Source organism: Podarcis erhardii, assembly GCF_964252035.2.
Source record: "Podarcis erhardii genome assembly, chromosome: 3".
NCBI classification, from domain to species: domain Eukaryota; kingdom Metazoa; phylum Chordata; class Lepidosauria; order Squamata; family Lacertidae; genus Podarcis; species Podarcis erhardii.
Window position 1 is genome coordinate 14,576,608 of NC_138507.1, and position 20,871 is coordinate 14,597,478.

A 20,871-nucleotide genomic window follows, 5' to 3' on the forward strand; every position below is an offset into this window, starting at 1 on the left:
AAAGGTTGGCGGTTCGAATCCCCACGATGGGGTGAGCTCCCGTTGTTCAGTCCCAGCTCCTGCCAACCTAGCAGTTCAAAAGCATGTCACAGTGCAAGTAGATAAATAGGTACCACTCCGGCAGGAAGGTAAATGGCATTTCCGTGCGCTGCTCTGGTTCGCCAGAAGCGGCTTATTCATGCTGGCCACTTGACCCAGAAGCTGTATGCCAGCTCCCTCGGCCAATAAAGCGAGGTGAGTGCCGCAACCCCAGAGTCGTCTGCAACTGGACCTAACGGTCAGGGGTCCCTTTACCTTTACCTCCCTCTTCCCTCTAATTCGTTCAATTTCCTTGATTGCTTCTTACAAATATTGTGTGTATTTGCTCATCCCATCTAAATGAAACCCTCTCCTGTTCCCAGCTATGTTTGTTCTGGTATGTGTTTGTGTGTAGTGGGGTTGAATTTTCAAGTGGCTGCTCTCCACCATGGCTGGGGCCTACAATTTCAAGGGCAATTTTGCACCCATTCTTCCTTTGCTGGGACTTCTGCTTCTTTCTTTTTGGGGGCAAGTAACATTGTGGCCACTTTAGTCACATATATGAATAAGTTTCTGAACAGTTTGGGTAGTTCTGTCCCTAAAATTTCCAAATAATGCCCCTATAATACCCTGTATTACTGTTCATCATTCATATTGTTATCAGCACCAGAATGAGATCATAATGGCCAATCTCTCTCCTTCAAATGGACAACATCAGCAAGAGGACACAATGACCAGTCTCTCTCCTTCATTGGCCACTATCAACATGAGGTCACAATGGCCAGTCTCTCTCTCTCTCTCCTTCAGGGAGGCAGCATCCTCATGAGGTCACAGTGGCCAGGAGAGGAGAGGAAAAAACCAGACCACAGCAAGCTGTGTGTGCAGATGGTAGGTGCAAGTATAGCCTGGCACCCCAAATTCAATGGTGAGCCTTCAAAGTGCAGTAACCGTCACAGGTTGAGGGCAGAGTACAGAGAAGAGATGGACTAGGCAGCAACTGATGGGCAAAGCAGCAGTAGAACAGCTGAGAGGAGACTCCAGAAGAAGAGAGGAAGGATAGGAGGAAGCACCCAGTACTTGGAGAGGAAGAGAGAAGGTAATTTGGACAGGAGTAGCAATGCTCACCTGTACTTGTCCCTGTGACAGTCACCCAGACTTTTTTTTTTTTACAAACGTTATTTTAATCATCCTTTTCATTTCATTGTATATCATTTACCTGTACTGGGAAATGATCCACACCATCCTCCTAAAGCACCCTTCCGCTTTAACAGTCACGGCTTCCCCCAAAGAAACCCGGGTTCCTTGAAGCACCCTAAAAAAGGACAGTTCCCAGAATTCTTTGGGATGACTGTTAGAGTGGTAAAATAGTGCTTCGTATGTATGGTCTGAATGTGACCCAGTAATATCCTTTGATCCCAGTCTGAATGGAGAACGATCAGAGATGATGGGAGCTATGGTCCAACAACATCTAGAAGGCCGTAAATTAGTAATCCCTGTTCTAAAATGACATCCAGGGTATTTGTTTAGATGAGCATTTTGCTGCCAATCAAAATCTTTAAAATAGCTAGTCTTTAAAGTACCAAGGCACTCTTTGTCATTTTTGATAACATCAGACTAACAGGACCACTCTTCTGGAATACTGTCAAATGATCACCCAACTTTTTTCTTTCTTTTTCTGCAGGTTTCAGCAACACACTTGTGCGTGCAGTGACATCTAGTGACAAAGAACACAAATGGGACTCAGGGAAATTTTGGTGGAGAATTATCATCTATGATTTTTTTAAAAGCCAAAATTCAACTATAATCTCTCTCTCTCTCTCTCTCTCTCTCTCTCTCTCTCTCTCTCTCTCTCTCTCTCACACACACACACACACACACACACACACACACATGGTATCTCCAGCAACATTTTGGAAAGCCTGCATATAAATTTTCAAGGTTTACTTCTGTTTTAAACAGAGGCTGACTGGCCACCTATTCAGGCATGTTCTCTGGTCCTGGGTTTCCTGCATTGGCAGGAATAGATGGCCTTTGGAAACCTCTACAACTCTTCAATTCTGTGCTTGGTCATAACATAGAATGAACGAAATGTTCTTTGCAATAATGCACTTTTTTGCGTCAACTTTATTTCCTAGAGGAGAAACCAAGGCCCTAAACCCCCACAACTTGCCCAAGATTTCCCCCAGTGATTTCTGTGGTCAGGGAAGGCTTTGGCCTTCATCAACTCCAGAGGAGCACATTGACAAAATATGCCCTCTTTCTTGGTGATTAGGAGGGCTATTAAATAATGCTGGATTTTTCTTGGGATGAAATACAAAGCTCTTTTCACACGCCGGGTCTCTGAGATGATCAACAAGTTCCCTGAGATTCACAATGAAGAGTTGCTGACGCTGCAAAGATTTGGGGCCGTGATAAAATCTCTCCTCTGGGGCTTTTCCCATTCTTCTATCTTTGATGGAGTCTCTGGAACGAAGACAAGATGTTTCCTCCTTAAAGGCAAAATCTACTTTTGCTTCTCAGTGTCTTTACTAGTAGCAACTCTCTGCAGGTAGTCAAAGGCTGGAACCCAAGTGCTTACTTTACCCATGAAACGCCTGACATTTCAAAACAATGTTTGTGCTTCTTGACACACAAATTAAATCACACATCTGTTTTCCAGGGCAACCAGTTCCTGGGCTGCAAAGGGTCTTACGGAGCTTGGTGGGTCCTGACTGGCTTGTAAAGTCAGCTGATTCTCTTGCAGCTGGAAGTGCACCCACCCCAAGACCTAGTCTTTCTGACTTCCTGTACTGGAGACTAGTTACTGGTGGGCCTGGTCAGTTGAGACACATGTGCACACATCCAAAGTGCCTTGCAAAAAGTTTTCAAAGGATCTAGGAGGGCTTTTGAGGAAGTTGAACCAAGGCATTGGTGGGAGAATTACAGCCCCCTGTCTGTCTAAGGCAGGCATGGCCAAACTTGGCCATCCAGCTGTTTTGGGACTACAATTCCCATCACCCCTGACCACTGGTCCTGTTAGCTAGGGGTGATGGGAGTTGTAGTCCCAAAACAGCTGGAGGGTCTAGTCTAAGGCAATCCTGTGTTAGACAAGGACAGCTGGGATGGGAGACATGGAAACCCACTGTTGAAGAGGGGAATCTCTGGTGCTCTTTCTGAGGGAATTAGACTCCATATCCCATTTGCAGAATATGTGAAAGACAGCCCTAGGTTATTTTACCCTTTCATTGGTTCATTGTTTGTTGTTTTTCCTCCTATAAAAACTACACTCTTTTAAAGATTAAATTAGGGTTGCCATATTTCAAAAAGTGAAAATCTAGACACAAAAGTTTTGGGGACTAAGTTGTTGCAAAAACTCAAAAAAGAGAGAAGTTTTGGAGCTATTTTTAAGGAAATTCACCAAAATCTACACTTCCGACATGGGTTGCCATACGTCCAGATTTTCCCGGACATTTAAGCAATTTTTGCCTGGGCACTGTTTCTGACAGCTGAATCCCAACTATGTCCAGGAATTTCTGGAAGTGTGGCAGCCCTGGTTTAAATAACACATAACTTTAACTTAGTGTACAGTAAAGTGGTTTTGAATGTTTCCGTTGACAAACGTTTTGGAACCAGAATGCCAAAAACCCGGAAGTAAATGGTTCTGTTTTCAAACGCGCCTTGGAAGTCGAATGGCTTCCGCTGAGGTTTTCGCAATTCTCTCTATCAAATTTACAGGTTGCCCTTCGCACCTTGGTTTTCTAAGATTTCAGAACTCGAACGGTCTTCCAGAATGGATTATGTTCAAAAACCAAGGTATCACTGTACTTGCACTTGCAGATTAAAATATACAATACAGATACTTAGGTTGCTAAAACTACTTACCTTGGTTAAACTGCTACAGGCTGAGGAGGACAGCAGCACAACATAACATTCCTGCTGCTCTACCTGTTAAGACAATTCACCTGCCATAACTGTACCAACTGCCAGAACTGCCACAGAGTGCATGATAGCATTGTGTTCTACAGCCCTTGCAATTAACCCCTTTACCTATGCATTTTGGATGCTTACATCCCACACTGCCACCATGAGGAGGAGACCGGGACTTTGGTGCCCAAGGGTGGAATAAGCAGCCTATGAGGCTGTGGCAGAAGGGTGGGGTGAATCAGAACCCTTGCTGTACATGACTCAAATTGCAAAAATGTGCAAATCCGCTGGATGAGGATGCTTTTGTTGCCCACTAGGCAGCATTTCAAAGGGATGCGGGTGGCGCTGTGGTCTAAACCACCGAGCCTCTTGGGCTTGCCGATCAGAAGATTGGCGGTTCGAATCCCCGCAACGGGGTGAGCTCCCATTGCTCAGTCCCAGCTCCTGCCAACCTAGCAGTTTGAAAGCATACCAGTGCAAGTAGATAAATAGGTACCGCTCAGGCGGGAAGGTAAATGGCATTTCTGTGTGCTACTCTGGTTCGCCAGAAGCGGTTTAGTCTTGCTGGCCACATGACCCGGAAGCTGTATGCCGGCTCCTTCGGCCTGCAAAGCGAGATGAGCGCCGCAACCCCAGAGTCATCTGCAACTGGACTTAACTGTCAGGGGTACCTTTACCTTTACCTTTTAGACAGCATTGCTTAATGTGCACTTTACCTACTTCACTGTGAATAAGTGCACATATTTGATTAAACATTCCTCCCTGAAGGCATAACCGAAGTGGGAAGTGCCCTTCCTCTGTGGATGCAGTACGAGCGCCGCCTAAATTCTTGGCTCCACATAAATGCTTTTTTATTCACTACAATAATAGGATCACTTAATGAAATTGTTTCTTAATTATTCAGGAGATTAGGTGAATCTGGAGGAGATTGTATTCCCACCAGGCAAAACTTGCAAAGAAGTTTTTCTTTTTCTTTTTTTATTCTGCATATTTACTTACAGTCTATCGGCACTGGTCACTTAAGCTCAGAATAATTATGCCAGTGGAAACATTGAGATCACTAAAGTTGTACAGTGGTACCTGTACCTTAGGAACAGCCCTGTTTTACGAACTATTCGGTATAAGAACGCCGCAAAACCGGAAGTAGTGTTCCAGTTAGAGAACTTTACCTCAGTCTATGAACGGAAGTTGATCTGTGGAAGGGCACTGGCGGCAGGAGGCCTCATTAGGGAAAGCGCTCCTTGGTTTAAGAACGGCTTTGGTTTAAGAACGGACTTGGATTTGGTTCATAAACTGAGGTACCACTGTATATCAAAACAACTTGCTTGCAATCAACTGGAAGGCTGTGGCAGGCAACCAGTCCAAATGCATTTCTTTCTTCCTTTTTCATCTCTGAGTGTCAGTGTAAGATTTTGACCAGGCTTCCTCAGACTCGGCCCTCCAGATGTTTTTGGCCTACAACTCCCATGATCCCTAGCTAGCAGGACCAGTGGTCAGGGATTATGGGAATTGTAGTCTCAAAACTTCTGGAGGGCCGAGTTTGAGGAAGCCTGATTTAGACCAAATTAATAACTTTTGTGGGCTGATTTTCACATGGTGTTGCCATCTCTGCCTCTTCTCACTTTCTTCATGGTGAGTTTCAACTTTGGCACTAGAACACGCACATACTAATCACCATGTGATGTAACATCATAACAGTGATGTGCCAAGGGCATGGGGTAAAGGGTGAAAAACTCATGTCACATCCATAAGTACAGACCAGCTGTAAGCCTTTTGATCCCAAGGACTAAACTACACATTACACACACTCCCATTATTGCTTTTCTTTATAACAAGCCGTTGGAGGCGGTTTCAGTTTGAGGAGCGGACTGGTTCTTTAGGAGGGTGGAGAAGCTGCTTAAACCTTCCCTTTCTTTTGTTCCCTTCAAAGTCACTTTGCCAACCTGCTTTCATTCCCAGTTCAGGGACACCAACACCTGTGTGTTGGAAAACATCTAAGAGATGGGTTTTTGAGAAGATCTAGGAAAGGTGTTTTTTTTAAAAAAAACCCCACTGTTGGCCCACCTTATAATGGATTCAGGCCCTATAGCTCAGTATTGTCTATGATGACTGATAGCATACATTCCAAGATTCTGGAAGGATCTTTCAGTTACACTTTTCTCAGTTTCTTGTTTGTTGTTGTTTAGTCGTTTAGTCGTGTCTGAATCTTCGTGACCCCATGGACCAGAGCACGCTAGGCACTCCTGTCTTCCACTGCCTCCTGCAGTTTGGTCAGACTCATGCTGGTAGCTTCGAGAACACTGTCCAACCATCTCGTCCTCTGTCGTCCCCTTCTCCTTGTGCCCTCCATCTTTCCCAACATCAGGGTCTTTTCCAGGGAGTCTTCTCTTCTCATGTTTTCTTGTTTTAGCAATCTTAAATTCAGTTCTCCCCTTTTCTGCAGCAATATGCACTTTCTCTTCTTCTTTTTTCATCCTCTCACAAATTTAACAGACTTTGGTATGATTTTCTCCTAATAAACACATTTTTGCATTCAGTTTTGACCAATGTACACAGTTTTGCAAGCAATTTCTCTAAAGTAATGCATTTTTGTATATCAACTCACAGGTTGATAATTTTTTTCTGCACACTTTCCCCAAATATACACGCAAGTCCCACTTACTGAACACAAAGCGCTCCTTGGAAATCATTCTCTAGGTGAGCATTTGCACAATGAGTCCGCAATGTCCACTGATTGCTACTATGGGAACATTTCTAATTAGGGATTTGTCTGATCTCTCCCCGCCCCTCCCCAGGGTTTCTTCTTGAAATTGATGCAGACAACCAGCAAAAGAGAGACAAAGGGAAAACTGGTTTGTCCTATCCTGCTTGCTCCCTCCATACCTGCTGCCAGCCACCACCAAAGCACAAACAAGCAAGGAAGTAAAGAAATTGGCAAACTCTGGATGTCTCGATACCTGGGTCTGAGGCATTTATAGTGAGGTTTGGGCCAGGGGCATAGCCAGGATTTTTGTTAGAGGGGTAGAAAAGTTGTTTTAGGAGATTTCTGGAGGGGTGCAGGACCTCAGTTAACTGAGTACTGTCTCCTCTGCCCCCCCCCCCCCATAATTTGGGCATACAGTCATAACTTGGATCTCAAACGCCTTGGCTCTTGAACAAATCGGCTCCCAAACAATCGAAACCCAGATTTGAGTGTTCCGGTTTTCAAACAAGTTTCAGAAGCCGAACATCCAGTGCCACTTCTGAGGCTTCCAATTGGCTGCAGGACAGCCGCACCTTGGTTTTTGAATGGTTTTGGGAGTCGAACGGACTCCCAGAACGCATTCTGTTTGAAAACCAAGGTACGACTGTAATTCTTTGCATTCAGAGAAGTGAATTTTTGCATAGTGAGCAGGTAGATAGCAAAAGCTGTGTGTATACATTTCCGTAAACATTATTTGGCTGGAGAACTGCACCCCAAAATCTGAATAAGTGCGAAGGGCGGCTGTATTTTGGTTCTTATGTTATATGAGAAAAAGAGAATTTGATAGGTTGGTTCCCCATTAAATGTGAACTGAATTCCTTATCCATCCCTAATGTGCCATGGCTCATCTTAAGAATAAAACTGTGTAAGCCTACGCACAAGAAACTGGCATGAAGCAAGCCACCGTGAGTTAAGCTGGCATAAAGTTAACCAGCTCTAAACCCCATTTGGCAGCAGGGCTACTGTTGCTGCTCTGCCTAAGCCTGACAGAGAGAAAAACAAGCCTCTAAAATAGTGTCCTGTCTCAGGTTGCCAGGTCAAATGACCAAGGTAAATGGACTTTGGATTCAGTTCCTGCTTCTATTGTTTTATGTCCACCACAACCTCAGAATGCCCCGTTTGGGGGATTTGCTGTGGGATGAGAGGTTACGCCAGCAAATGTTCAGTTGAGCTGGGGTTGGGGATCTGGCTGAACCTGGCTGATACCAGAATCAGCCAATTGAGCCAGCGATCCACTGCTCATCTCATTGGATCTTGTCATGGGATTGGCCACTTCACTCTTTGTTTACAACTGCTGTCACCTCTTTGCCATAACTTGCAGGTTATCAGACACATATTCATCTTGCAGTGTGCTTTTGGAGCAAATGAAAACAATGAGAATGATCGCCTTTGTTCCCCCTCTTGTTCCTTCTTGAAAGCGCAAAAATCACACTGGATGTACTGCCATCTCAGCCAGCTATTGGCCAGGAAGCAAAATTTGGTTCCCACAAGCACAAGAAGGCAGATTGGGACCTGCAAACCTAGCTTTCTTGTTTCTTAATTTCCCACTCTGCCATCCCTGTAGCAATATTATGATTTATTGTTTCATCTTCAGGGAAAAGAATGAATATGTGGTTCCTTCATTTTAATCCTGGCAAAATCTGCCCATTAGCTTGAAGGTTTATTATTTAACTCTTGGGTGCCTGTTCTCTTAAGTCTCGGGTCGTTTTTGCAAGGAACTACTTATTAGCAGCAGGTGGATGTGGCATACATAATGTGGCTCTTCAGGTCCGTGTCCAACAAAAAACAAATTAAATTAGGATTGGGGAGAAATGCTGCTATCCTAGCTGGATGCTAGTTAGTTGCAGAAAGAAGCTGTTGTGTATTGAGTCAAAGGATTTTATATCTGTATTATTATTGTCTGTATTTGCATTAGGGTAAAGTAACTGCCTTTTGGTTCCAGAGGGTACAGCTACTATTGGTTCATTTAAGCTGCTGTATTTGGATCCTCTGACTTATTGGTTTCCTCCAAAAGGCAGGACTGTGATTGCCTGATATTGTTCCCTCCAAAATGAATCCTTTCTAGCTAGTTCCCTGTCCCTATAAATGTAGCTCTCCCCTCCTCAGGTCTCAGTCTTGTTGCTTTAATAAAGAAGTGTTACTAGAGAACTGTCTCCAGCATATTATGTCAAGAGAGCTGAAATCACAAACCCCACGTCACAACAGAAGCTATCGCAGGCAAAGCTTTACCAAGCATACACCTCTCATATATTTCGTAAAGAATACATTATCAAAGGCAATGTATGTAGAATCATAGAATTATAGAACTGTAGAGCTGGAAGGGACCCTGAGGATCATCTAGTCCAACCTCCTGCAATGGAGGAATATTCAGCTGTCCCATACAGAGATCAAACCTGCAACCTTGGCATCCCCATGTTCTAACCAACTGAGCTATCCATTCTAAAAGCAATGTATGAACCGGGTTATTGAGGTGATGAATGGGTTGTTTTATACATGCAGGCTTTCAAGCTGAAGTTTTTTTTTTTTTTGTATTTTTTATGAGGTAGTATTGTCCAAAACAAATGACAAAGAAATCTTAGCATTTAAGGAGGTGTAAGAAGAAAGTTGTGAGCCATCATATAAAGGGCCAAGAATTCCTTTGAGGTGATTCATTGACCTCATTCATTCTTACTGGCATCAGTGGAACTAATAGGGACACTCTCATTTGGATGAGAAAGCTTTACATTCCATGGCACTGTTGGCTCAAGACCAAAAATAAAAATTAAAAAATGTTTTTTTTTGTAGTTACAGATACAAACTTTTCTTCTCCCACTCTCCTCCCTGCCACCACAAACATGAACACATTCTATAACAGTGCGCACCTTGTGTTGTTTTGGAAGTATAACTGCATAGGCCTCAATTCCTTGGGGACATCGGCTTCTGCAATTTATTCCATAAACATTTCCCAACATTAACACGGACTATGGTCTTGATGCTGTAATGCACAGAGAAGCAACATTAAATTCCAGCTGCTGCAGATTTGAAGCACACACAAAAACCCCAAATGTAGATTCAAGAATCTCAAAAGCACAGCGTAGTTTGGACTTCTGAGTTTTGGTGATGATGTGAGTGTGGTCCATTTGTTGTTTTCAAGCGCTTACCTGATATCGAGTTTGATCACATTATTCGTCCTTACTGGGAGGTAGAGGACCAAAGCCAAAGGAAGTTTTGTGTGGTAGAAACACAGCAGCTGAGCCAACACATTGCATCAACACTGTGCCAAACTTCCCACTTTCCCTTCTATATTTACCACCCAGGACGCGGGTAGCGCTGTGGGTTAAACCACAGAGCCTAGGACTTGCCAATCAGAAGGTCGGCAGTTCGAATCCCCGCAATGGGGTGAGCTCCCGTGGCTCACTCCCTGCTCCTGCCAACCTAGCAGTTCGAAAGCACGTCAAAGTGCAAGTAGATAAATAGGTACTGCTCCAGCGGGAAAGTAAACAGCGTTTCCATGTGCTGCTCTGGTTCGCCAGAAGCGGCTTAGTCATGCTAGCCACATGACCTGGAAGCTATATGCCGGTTCCTTCGGCCAATAAAGCGAGATGAGCACCGCAACCCCAGAGTCGGCCACGACTGAACCTAATGTTCAGGGGTCCCTTTACCTTTACCTTTAAGCAGCAGCAATGCAACTAACTGGAGGTCAAGGCAACATTGCCATCCCAACATGCCACCTGCTATGGATAGAACCACCCTGCAAAATAATAGAAATAAAAATCTCTGCCACTGCATTTCAGTATTGTGAATTGTGTGGTTTTAAAATGGGGGGGGGGGGTTTGGTGGTATTCCAGATAAATGTTACTTCGTAATTTTGAAGAACCTCATAATGCTATAAACAAATTCCATCACCCATTTTGTGCAAAATTTTATTGAAGTGAAAAAGAATGTAGGCCTCCAACTCTTCTAACATACATCAAATAGAAATGTTAGAGAGGCAATGAGGAAAGTAGTAAACTGAGAATATTAACAGGATCCCCTCTAAAATGCAAGAATTCTGTGTGCCTTGATTCCTAAAATGTGAAAAGTTGGAAACCCTTTAGAGTAAAGCAGTGTTTTCATCCTCCTGCATTCCCTAACCAAAGTGTGATGTCTTTTGGCTGTTATGAATGTAACCAGCTTGGTTACTGAATATGATATTCAGTGACCACAAATTCTGGGGATGCAATTCACTCTGCTTCTTCCTAACGAGACTAGTTGTCCCTTTCATGAGACTCCCTTCTTTTCCCAGATGAGGGGAGAAAAGAAAATCACTGCAAGCTCCAGCAGTTGGGAGGGTCGGCATGCTACAGTTTGTGGATGTGACTTCACATATGTCCCTCATGATTTAATTCCGAGTGACATTTGGCAAGAGCTTCTTCATACTCCTCACCACTGTTCTTCACCAGTTCTCTGGCCAACTTCTGATTATTCAGAGGAAGACCATTCCCATAGATCTGCTGCATTTCCTTTGGTTTCCAGACAAATTGCTTTGACTTAAGGTAGACATTTGCTGAATACAGGCTAAATTTACAGCATCCTCATTGACACGGAGACCAATACTTGTCGCGCTGAGAAACTGAGCCATCTGTTAACAGGGAGTAGGGAGGTCTTAGAAACCCAAGCTCTTGCATATTATAGCTGCTGTAGGATTTGAAGGCAGACATTTTCTATTCAGCCCAAATGATACTCCTGTCTTCCTGGCTATTCTTTTGCACCAGCTGTTCAGGAGACTTTGCAAAGAGGCCCACCTGTGTTCACCTTTCTCCCACCCCACCCCCGGTCCAGTGCTTGCTCCATTCATTATGGTGGCAGGAAGGAAAGGACTAACAGTAGGTTACCTGTGTGTAAGATAACACAGCACTCAGGTACTTCCCAAGTCAGTTTTCACTGACAAATGCAAGATATCTAAAGAAAGCATCTAAACAGCTAAATAAAACAAGTGTGAGAAGGGGATTGTGGGTACTTCAGAAAATCAGCACCAGAGCCCGTGAATGATATTGTGTGTTGTTTTCATAGGAGAAGTTGAAGATCAGTGGTAGAATACATGTCATCTCTAGTTAAGGAGGCATCAGTTGCTGGGCTGGGAACAGGACCTTTGCAACTGCTACCATTCAGTACTAGGCAAGATGGAACCATCATCTGACACAGCAAAGGCCAAGTTCATCTGTTTCAGTATCAAGAACAATAGAGCATAAAATTGGGGTAATAGATGCCAGGCCTAGGGACTGAATGAAGCTCTTCAGGTCTCTCTCTGGCCTTCCTGATTCTCCCTATGCCAACCCACTGTCTGGCCAACCCTATGCCAACCCTTCATGGGCCTTCTCACACCGTCCTTGAGGGCTTCTGGTCGACTGGAATGTGGCTTTTGTACGGTGATACTACCTTTTGCTCGGATGGATGGATGGAAGATGGAGACACATGGGTGGATGGGTGTAGAAACCTTGGACTTGGGCAAGGCTGGAATGCACTCTGTTGTACAAAGCTAAGAGTTGCATCAATTGCTCCACCCAGTTCTCTCTCAGGTTCCACCACCATCGCAGGCTCCACTCTCTACAGTACAGCAGTGCTGCAGCATGATGTCCGGCAAGTAGTGTCTCTTATTAATCTGAGCACTACGTGGCTGTAGGTCAGGGTTTCCAAAACTTGGATCTTAGCTGTTTTTGGACTACAATTCCCATCACTCCTGACCACTGGTCCTGCTAGCTAGGGATGATGGGAGTTGGAGTCCAAAAACAGCCCTAGTTTCAGAAAACCTGCTGTAGATTAAACCACAGAGTTTTCCGTTTGCCTTGAGATCATTTGGGGGCTAAATTGTTATTGTTGTTGTTGTTTTGTTTTGTTTTGTTTTATGCCCTGCCCTTCTGGCTGGGTTTCCCAGCATATATCAGAACATACTAAAACGTCAAACATAAAAAACTTCCCAATACAGAGAACACCATCTTTACGATATCCTGCTCATTCTGGAGGAATTTATTGCGGCTGCCATGCCATTAAAATGATACTCCCCAAGAGCTGATTCAAAACCAGAGGGCATGTCCCGGATGGTAACTAGTCAGCAGCTCTGTCCTAATCAAGGTGCTCTGTCAGGTAAAACATCCATCTTGTCTCTCAAGTTATTGATTGATTTGTTGAACGGACTGGCAACTTGCAGGATTGATTCCTATTTTCCAGAACAAAAATGGACACATTTAATGGATGTCATTCCTCATCTTGAGCTCTGCCACGTGTATTCAATCCTCCTCGTGACATCCAGTTTCTTTACTAATTTGTAACAAGTTCACCACTACCAGTGTTTTATCTTCTCATCCCAGGCTTCAGGCTTCTCCTTCCAAGGCACATTTTGAAGCTCTCTCCTGTCCCCCATCCTCTGCCCGCCTGTCCTTAGTTTTAGCCATCCTTTCTCTAACATGATATACAAACAGCCACATTGCAGAAAATGTGAAGGGAAAAGGGTGGTGCAGTAGGAACATAGCCATCCTTACTCCCTACTCCACCAAAGCAAAAGTTAACTCTATACATTCTATACTCGGGTGGCCCTATTTCAAGAAGTGAAAATCTGGACGCAAAAATTTGTTGAGCTTCCTGGTTCTGTTTGCAAAAATCCAGACCTTTTGCCTCTGGATGGTAATTTCTCCATTGGAATCCTGGACATGTCTGGGGGGGGGGGGGATGGACAAATGTACACTTACAAGCATACACATAGCTGACCCTCTCTGTGTTCAACCACCATGTGTTCAAGATGTCTGCACAAGGACCTACACATATACACCGCAACATATGTAGGCTGTACTGTACACTCTGTGTGAGGGACTGGGCAGAGGAAGAATGGTGGAGACCGCCTCCTCAGCCTGACCCTTCCAGGGAGGAGGAGGAAGAAGACAGTATAGATTTACAACAGGGGTTTGCAAGAGGTCACAGCTCAGAGGCAGATGAAGGGGAAAGTTGAGAAACAATGGGAGAGCCAGAGCTGCAGCTGGCTGAATCGTCATTAGAAAGCATTCCAGACCCTCCGTCTCCCAGAACCCAGCGAGCCTTAAAAGTAGGAGAGCAAAGAGCTCAAAGACAGAGGGCACCTAGCAGCATCCATGGAGGAGATGATGAAAATGATGAATGAGGAAGTGGGAGAGACGGGGGATGGAGATTCACTCGGTCCAACGCCATTATCCAAGAGGCTGGTTTATGCAGCCTCTCTCTGTAAAGACTGGAATAAAAAAGGACTGTAAAAAACTTTCCCTTGTCTTTATATTTTCCTGGGCAACCAGCCGGGATCGGCTGACAGCATCCTGACACCATGCTGTCTTCAACATGAAGTTCTAGATTCCATGTCATAGTTTGGAAGAGATATATTATTAGCAAGTTAACACAGGGGTGCTTAGTAGTTGCAATGTGTAGGAAGAGGAAGACATCAAAGTTCACCATGGGGTTGTCTGTGTGCAAGGTGGGATTGCACAACAGGAGGGGAAAGCATGGGCATGGGCATGAGGGTGAAGGTGGAAATGTGTGGGACTGCAGATCAGAAGATAGAAGTGGCTTCAAAAATAGGGTTGGGAAGGTGAAAGGGGGATTTAGGATGGATGTGTGTGGAAGCTCTAAGGGGAGTGAGGTTTGGTGAGCAGGCGGGGGACAGAGTTTACTTAAGAAAATATGCACAAAACACCTCCAATGGGGTAGGTTTTTATATAAGAGCATGGAATGGGATGCAATGAGATGGGATGGAATAGGATGGGATGGGAAATACCTATGCTTGAAAGCCAGCAAGATCAAAATAGATGGAATTAGCTGCATGCGTAGGCAAACTAAGGCCCGGGGGCCGGATCCGGCCCAATCACCTTCTAAATCTGGCCTGTGGATAGTCTGGGAATCAGTGTGTTTCTACATGAGTAGAATGTGTGCTTTTATTTAAAATGCATCTCTGGGTTATTTGTGGGGCATAGAAATTCGTTCATTATTAATTTTTTTCAAAATATAGTCTGGCACCCCACAAGGTCTGAGGGACAGTGGACCGGTCCCCTGCTGAAAAAGTTTGCTGATCCCTGAATTAGCTGCTCAACGCATCTTTAAAAAAATTAAAAATAAAGATTTCTTAGTTTACAAAAAACTGTCTCTTTTTCCAAGTTGTGTTATTACAGATCAGTTTCATTTGTTGTGAGACATTAGTGTTACATACAGTGTTAGGTTAGGAAGAAAAGGGGGAAAGAGGGGGAGAGGGAATGGTGAGTGGGTTAGGGTGGGGTTGTCTTTGATTGGCTGTAGTGAGATTTGTTTTTGTGTAAGAGTGAGGTGTGTGTGTGTTTGGATCAGGTTAGCCAGATTGATTCGTATGCTGTCAGCGGATTCGTGTTGTTGTCTTGTTGGGCTGTGTATGTGATAAAGGGGAACCATACCGGGGTGAAGGCGTCTTCTTCTATTTGACCCCGTGTCAGTTTCAGTGTATTGGTTAGTTTCTCTACTAAGTTTTCTCCCATACTATTTGATACCATTGGTCCGTGCTTACTCCTACCAGGTCTCTCCAGTGTCTGGCTATGATGCTTCTGGCTGCTCAACCCATCTCTAAGCTGAATGCCCAGAGTGAGCACGGCTGCACCATTAGGAAGGCCTCCTTCATGTTTGCTGCCAGGCAGAAGATTAGCATGCATTTTTCAAAAAGCATGGATAGGTAGGCATGCATACAGGAGGCTGCAAATGCTTCTTTCTGTTGGCATGAAGCTAAATGTGATCGATGCCCCCTTCACAGTGTTTATTGTATCCAGCCATTGGCAGCGCAGCTTGAGACTGAAGGCTCCCACTCACCAAAGCCCTTGTTCATTCATTCATCAGTCAGCCAAGGGCCATGGCGCCAAGCGCTGTGAGGCTGAGGAAGCAATCCTGCTCAAACACCGCTTTACAACTGGGGCCAGCTGGCAGTAGTTGCAAGCACCAATGTCACAGCGTTTGCCAAGACATACCTACCTGTTTGAAATGAGGCCCATGTTTTGTCTGTTGCTTGCGCTACTATTATGTCAAAATTAAAGAACTCCAGCCAACACTCAAGATACAAATAAGGAGGGATTGTGCATCCTTTATGTAAGTGGCAGAGATGTGCTCCTGGTCGTGCTCCATTCTCCCATTATGTGCGATCCATACAATAGTGCATTTCTATTTGCAGGAATAGAATGGTGGACAATTAAAAACCAAACCACATCAAACAATTGACTGACGTGGGGCTCTTGTGCAACAGTTATTTCAAAACTCGCATTAACCAGGTTCTTTTTAAAGTAAGGCAGACAAAGGTAAACTCCAGACTCACTGAATATTCCATTACTTTATGCCTAAGTCCCTTTCAATTCCTGTATCCAACAATGATTCAGTTGCTGGGGTAGCCAGGCCAGTTTCCTAGTAATGGTAATGGTAATAAGGATAAGGATAAGGATAAGGATAAGGATAAGGATAAGGATAAGAATTTATTTATACCGCGCCCATCTGGTTGGGTTTCCCCAACCACTCTGGGCGGCACCGAACAGAATATTAAAAACACAATAAAACATCAAACATTAAAAACTTTACTAAACAGGGTTGCCATCAGATGTCTTCTAAAAGTCAGATAGCTGTTTATTTCCTTGATGGGAGAGTGTTCCACAGGGCGGGCGCCACTACCGAGAAGGCGCCCTGCCTGGTTCCCTATAGCTTCACTTCTCATAGTGAGGGAACCGCTAGAAGGCCCTCAGAGCTGGACCTCAGTGTGTGGGCTGAACGATGGAGGTGGAGATGCTCCTTCAGGTATACTGGGCTGAGGCTGTTTAGGTAATGGCCTAGGTATGTGTTGTTGAGGTAACAAAGGACATGGCTCTTTGCCAGAGGACAAATACAGTAGCTGTGTGTGTGTCCAGTCCCCCCCCCAACAACTTGCTGGTAGAAAGACAAAGTTGAGTTGTGTGTGAGCTGGAAACTAGAAGCAGGCCGGGCAGCTGAGAGACAGAGCCATGCCTCATTTCTGTTGGGATCCAAGGCTGTGTCTATGGGAGAAGCAAGGTTCAGGTTGTAAAAAAGAAAAAAGAAAAGGTAAAGGTAAAGGATCCCTGGGCAGCTAAGGCCAATTAAAAGTGATTATGGGGTTACGGCGCTCAGCTCACTTCAGGCCAAGGGAGCCGGCGTTTGTCCACAGGCAGCTTTCTGGGTCATGCGGCCAGCATGACTAAACCACTTCTGGCACAATGGAACACTGTGACAGAATTGTATATATGTGTAAATAAACCATATATAATAAAGACACTGCAGTCTCCGCTGACCCTCATTCCAAGGAAACCGAAACCTGTGTAAGCAGCTCAAACCCCTAGAATCTCACACTACTCAGAGATTAGGGTGGTGTGTAACAATACACTTCTGGGTCTTGTATAAGGCATCTAGAAAATTCTGTTTTTTTCTAATGCTTTTCAATGATCAGCAATAAAGTATTCATAGACCAGGGTCAGCAGTCTGGTGGCTATAGGCCCGCTCTCTGTGAGCAAGCACAACAATGGCTGTTGTGTGTACCTTTCTCCATCCATTGACCATTGGGTTAATCCAGCAGACTCTTATGCGAATAAGACAGCTAGTTTGGATTCAGGAAGGTCTGTGGACACAGGCAACCTGAGCAGGAGACCCAGCTCACTTTCAGATGACCTGTTTATTGAATATTCATCTGAATTGTTTTTCCACAAGGTTTGTAGGAAGGTTGGCTGCTTCTCAAACATTCTGGTGTGTTTATGGGAAGGTTAGATGATGTTGATCAAGGAATTGTTATCCCACCCTTTTCAGTGCAGTTTAGTGGTCACTTTCCTTGATGCAAAACACACACACACACACACACACAAAACTGGAGTGTTTTTGTTTTGGAAGTGGGTTTGTTGCACAAGAATAGCAGGTCTGTTTTAATTGTGCAACCTGATTTTGCTGGTGCACCCTGAATTCCACCTGCAAAAAAACCGAGAGTCTGGGAGTGCCCAGATTAGACAGACGGGAGTTTCTGGTTAGAAAATGGGAGTGGGGTAACACTGGCTGGGGAAAGAATGGGAGACCATGCAGGGAAAATAATGTTTGAACTGACAGCATGTAGCTTTTGAAGTTTCACACTGCAGACATCACCTGGGAATACCTGAAAGTGGTAAGCATTTTATATATATCGAACACCTCCCCCCCCCAAAAAAGCATCATTATCAGCCTTCCCTGCTGCATAACCTCCCCACATTTTCAAAAACCTGCACGTTAACTGGAAAGTCACATTGAACATATAGTTTGGCTCACTTTCTTTGTGAGCGGGGGGCGGGGGACTGGATTAAGTTAGTAAGCATGTCTAAAACTGCAAGGTGAGTTTTCTTTATTTCTCTTCCTTGTTTTCTTTTGTGCTCTGTCTTTTAGAATGTAAGCTGGTGCGGCAGGACCTGTTTTCTTGCTATTGATCTCTGTTACTGATCTTTCCAGGCCCGCCCCCAACTGCTGATTCAGCTGAAGACAGGGGTAAAAATGCTTTAAATAAAGTTAACTAAATTACAAGTGACTGGCAGACAGTGGAAGACTGAACATCTCTCGACTTTTCCCCTTCTCTGTCAGATTTGTGAACCCCACCTAAACTTTCCCCTAGCCAAATAAAATCCCAGCCTGGCAAACTTTGACACTAAATTTTAATGTTGGGTGTGCGATGTACTCAGATTTTGTAAACTCCACTGTTTGCCCTGAATTGTGCCAATTTGATCTGTAATGGCGACTTTTGTCCTGGGGATTGCCAGGCGCTGAGTATATACCACACCCAACCTAGTCATCCTGTCATGTATGCCAGATACTCATAAACACTCTTAACAAGTTTGCATGTGCAAGGATGGGGGAAGAGAGGAGGAAGACATGGATACCTTCAGCAGCTCCCTAGGCTCAACAGCAACCATCTGGCCCAGAAGGCGAAAACATGAAATTGGTCTACTGTATGTCATAGCTGAAATACAACCTAAAGTTGGCTGCTGTTTTCAATTCCACTTGTTCCAGTGATTACTTCACTTGCAAAAAGCTGCACCCATCCCATTTATCCTACCTAGCCTGGCTCACGTAAGGGAAATTTTGTCCTCCCTCTTGTTTGATCCCAGAGCAGTGATTTTTCAAGATAGCCTGCGTTGCCATATCCCACAAGACTTTAATGTGTCATCTTTACGGCAGCTGGGGCTGATGTAGTGCAAAGGTTGCCAGGTCTTTTTATTAATTACATTTGTTATTTTTGACCCGCATCTTGACTGGATTGCTGGCTTTGCAAATCACCTTCAAGGAAATAATTGTTTTGCTTAGAAATGGGGCTTGTCTCTCAAACCTCCATAGGGGAGACGTGAAAGGGCAACAGGAGAGCCCAGCTCATCTGGGAGTTCTTGTTGGTGGGCCTGCTTTCCATTTCAGATGCTTCAAGTTTTTCCAGCCATGCAGTTTTCCAGCACATCTGGGGTGGGGAGCATTTTCCAGATTCAGGGACCAATCTTTTGCAAGCCACAGACCAGCAGTGGGTGGGAGCCAAAGGCAAAACAAAAGCAGGAAGAGCAACTCGTGTAGTTCTAGCCTTGTAGAGTAGGTTAATTTACTCGCCCTCTGTATCCTCCATTCAGGCAAGTGAGAGGTATTATCAGAGCTCAAGGACACATCCCAGTCAGGCAAAAAACACCCGAGAAGGCCGAGAAGAGATGAGGTGAGGGGGTGTGGCTTGAGAAGAGCTTTATTTTGTGAAGCGCCCAGAGATCTGCAGATATACCGTGGTACCTCGGGTTAAGAACTTAATTCTGGAGGTCCGTTCTTAACCTGAAACTGTTCTTAACCTGAGGTACCACTTTAGTGAATGGGGCCTCCCGCTGCTGCCATGCCGAGCCGCCACCGCGCGATTTCTGTTCTCATCCTGAAGCAAAGTTCTTAACCCGAGGTACTATTTCTGGGTTAGTGGAGCCTGTAACCTGAAGCGTCTGTAACCCGAGGTACCACTGTAGGGTGGTATAAAAAACAAATAAAAGAAATAAGAGCTCCAAAGATTCTCATCCCTGCTACATACTTACACTCAGAAGCAGGGAATGGCGGGGTTCATTTTGCCTGCTTCCTAATTCACACTTCCCAAACCAACGTGAAAACTGAGACACAGCTGTCCTTTGAAATAGAGCATCTTTGCATTTTGCATTGCAGTCGTCCCCCCACACACACACCCACCACACACCCACCAGCAAAAAATTAGTGCTATGAAAATATTAGGGAAAATATTAGGCACAAAAAACTCACCTGAGTGAAAATAGCATACAAAAAATGAATACATCTGAGGCAAATTGCTTCCAAAAGGACTACATTCAGCAAACCGAAGTTCAAAAATACGTTGTAGGATACCTGTGCATGAAAACGTGCACATATTTTTGTGCTGACCTTTTTTTTGGTGAGGGGAGTGACAAATAGGTTTGGAAATGGGACAAGCTAACCTTAAGAATGAGGAAGGGGAGAGCGAAACTGAGAGGAACCAAAAGTTGACAGACTTGTCTATCCTTCTCAGAAGTAAGGCCCACCTGTGTTCTGTAGAGCTTGCATTCAGGAAAGCATGCAAAGGATTGTGGTCTTAATCTTCTTAGCATTTCAGTGGATCCACTGAAATCAAAGGGAAGGCAGAATGGTTTGTTACTGAGGCAGGTAGGAAGATCTGCAAAAAAACCAAAACAAACAAACCCCAAAACATAATTCTTGCACTTTTATTCTCACTCACCTTCCAGTTTTATTAACCATGTAGCTTGTGTGAAGGAGACACTGAAAATGCAAGAGAGAAGCTATGGTTTTATTACTTTCCCTGCTGAACAATTCTCCCAATGGATCAAACTGGGAAGGATCAGATTCCTGTGTAGGCGAGTATGTGCCTGCTTTTCTGCTTCAAACAGAGCAAAGCAAAAAGCAAAAACAAAGAAACAGTGAAAAGTAGTGGTTCCAAGTGAAATTGCTGATTCAAGCCACACCTGAGCTATGAGATTACTGGATGGCCCTGTGAATCCTTCTCTCTCTCTCTCTCTCTCTCTCTCTCTCTCTCTCTCTGCCTAATAAAGCTCCCAGGGTTATTGTACAAGTAAATTCGTTGCAACATCAGCCTTACCTCTTTGTACTGGTCTTACCTTCTTGGTAATATAAGGATAAACTAAGCCTACTGTGCAGGGCTGCCATAAGCATCAATAAAGTAGTGAATGTAAAAC

The 20,871-nt window shown here is 44.4% G+C and overlaps 2 long non-coding RNA genes across 2 annotated transcripts; one reads left to right on the forward strand and one right to left on the reverse strand.

The window, feature by feature from the left end:
• Window positions 1-769: 769 nt before the first annotated feature.
• Window positions 770-2,111, forward strand: LOC309339358. Its single transcript, XR_014155228.1, has 2 exons — window positions 770-1,114; window positions 1,700-2,111. It is a non-coding gene; the product is annotated as an uncharacterized lncRNA (long non-coding RNA).
• Window positions 2,112-13,257: 11,146 nt separating this feature from the next.
• On the reverse strand, window positions 13,258-20,587 carry LOC309339463. The gene is made up of 3 exons (XR_014155378.1): window positions 20,397-20,587; window positions 20,203-20,281; window positions 13,258-13,333 (listed from the first exon to the last, which is right to left on the reverse strand). It is a non-coding gene; the product is annotated as an uncharacterized lncRNA (long non-coding RNA).
• Window positions 20,588-20,871: the final 284 nt, after the last annotated feature.